Here is a 1,972-nt window from a genome sequence, read left to right as displayed (position 1 = left end):
TCAATTCACCCCAAAACCATAACCATGGTACCGAAACAAAATCAATCGATCACATCACAGAACCCTTGATTCAAGAACCACAAACCAACAATTAAAACAGTGAATTTTTATCCGAACCTGTTCCTGAATCATTTTTTCTAATTCTAATCGCTTATTATTTTTTTTGTTGTGTTTGAAGGTTGATGATGCCCCGTCGCTGTTTCACCAGTGAAATCTAGAAACAAAGGTAACAACCATTCATATAATTCTGCAGCAGATTTACTGTTCTGTTTTAAATTTTCTTTTAATTTGAATTGATTTTTTAAATTTGCTAAACTACTGAAAGTATTTGATGTTATATAGTTGTTGAATGGTATAACTGATACTATGAAATTTGAAAGTTTTCTCTTTTAATTGATTTGGTGTTCTGATGTTTGTTTTTTATTGGATTGTTTTTATTGCGGTGGTAGATCTGTGGCAACGACAACGGATTTCTAGCGGTGAGTGTGGTGGACGTCGAATTCGAAATGGTTGTTGTGTTTTACCGACGGTCCGACGATGAGCGTGCGCTGAATGAAATGTTTTACTGCTTCATGGTTAATGGTTTGTTAGATTTAATATTTTTTTGACAAAGTTTTGATTTTTCCTCAAAATTTTATCTGGGCTGTGTTCAATTTTTTATTCTCATAGCTTATTCTCATTCACATTGCGAAATCTGCAGGTGGGTATTGATGCATATTCATGACTTCATAAAGGAGGTGAGTAAAAATCTATTTTTTATCCAGTTTTGAATATCACTCATTCATTTTATTGATTTTTTTGATTTGTTTTTGTTTTGGTTTTAGCTTATTTATGCCTTATGGAACTTTGTTTTGATTCTGATAGTGAAAAGAATTGCGTTACATTGAATACTTTATGCATAGAGTGAATCTGCTTCGGTACTATAAAGTAACATCGATTGTTGTTTTTGATGGTGGTAATGTTCCTTGCAAATCAGCAACTGAGAAAGAGAGGAACAAGTATTTGTTTTATTGCTGTTTTTTTAAATTTTTTATTTCAAGTTTTAATATTTGAATCAATTTTTTTTATGTTTGTGTGAATTTGGTTGTTTTAGGAAAAGGAATGGTTATCATGATTTGGCAATGGCTAAGCTCAAATAAGGGAATGTTAATGCTGCTTCAGAGCTATTTCAGGTTAGGAGCATTTTCAAATTTAAAATTACATACTAAAGGACACCAAAAACACGACACCGACACATCATGTTTCCCGAAAATGAAGAAAGTTTATTCTTTATATACATTCGATTTATCTCTTTTTTTTTAATGTCATTATTTGTTTTTTTTTCTTTTACAATGTTGTGTTGTGTATTATTGATTTCTTAATATTATGAAACCTTCTCAGATATAAAATCTTTATTTTAGGGGTTTATTTTCTATCAATAATGGGGCCGCAATTTTGTTTGATAATCCTCACACCCAACGTGTGACCAAACTCTTACGTGGAAGTCCTCCAAAAGATGGTGCAAGGTTGGTAGTCTTATAGGATTCAATCATCTTTTCAATTTTCTATTATTGTGAATTAAATGGTTTGAATTGAATTTTATTTTATTTTTTGTGTTGAATGGAATGGTTTGAATGGAATTGAATTATTTTTATCAGTATAGCTTTATCACTGTTGTTGTTTTGGCTTATTAGTATATTAGTTAAAGTTTCATACATTGATCGCAGAACAACTAGATAATTTTTTACTAAACTTTTCTTTGTGTATGTTTCAGGAGTAACTCTTCTTTATGGTAATTGTAACTCAAGTAGAAGCAGTGGAAGAAACAGAAATCATTTTCCTATTTTCCTTTTTGTGGCCTTTTGGCTTTTTTATCTTTAGAAGTGCATATATCGTTTGGTAAATTTAATATTAATTAGATTTTTTATAACTGTAACTCAAGTAAAAGTAAAAGCACAGAAAACGTTTTCCTTTTTGTGGCCTTTTGGCTCTT

General features: G+C 30.6%; 1 long non-coding RNA gene across 1 annotated transcript; it reads left to right on the top strand.

Annotated features, from left to right (window-relative positions):
- Positions 1-457: 457 nt before the first annotated feature.
- LOC131617247 (uncharacterized) lies at positions 458-1,172 on the top strand. Its single transcript, XR_009288504.1, has 4 exons — positions 458-582; positions 701-737; positions 865-998; positions 1,094-1,172. It is a non-coding gene; the product is annotated as an uncharacterized LOC131617247 (long non-coding RNA).
- Positions 1,173-1,972: the final 800 nt, after the last annotated feature.

The sequence above is a fragment of the Vicia villosa genome, linkage group LG7 (assembly GCF_029867415.1).
Source record: "Vicia villosa cultivar HV-30 ecotype Madison, WI linkage group LG7, Vvil1.0, whole genome shotgun sequence".
Lineage (NCBI taxonomy): Eukaryota > Viridiplantae > Streptophyta > Magnoliopsida > Fabales > Fabaceae > Vicia > Vicia villosa.
The sequence above is the reverse complement of the archived record's forward strand: the minus strand, read 5'-3'. Positions and strand labels throughout refer to the sequence as shown.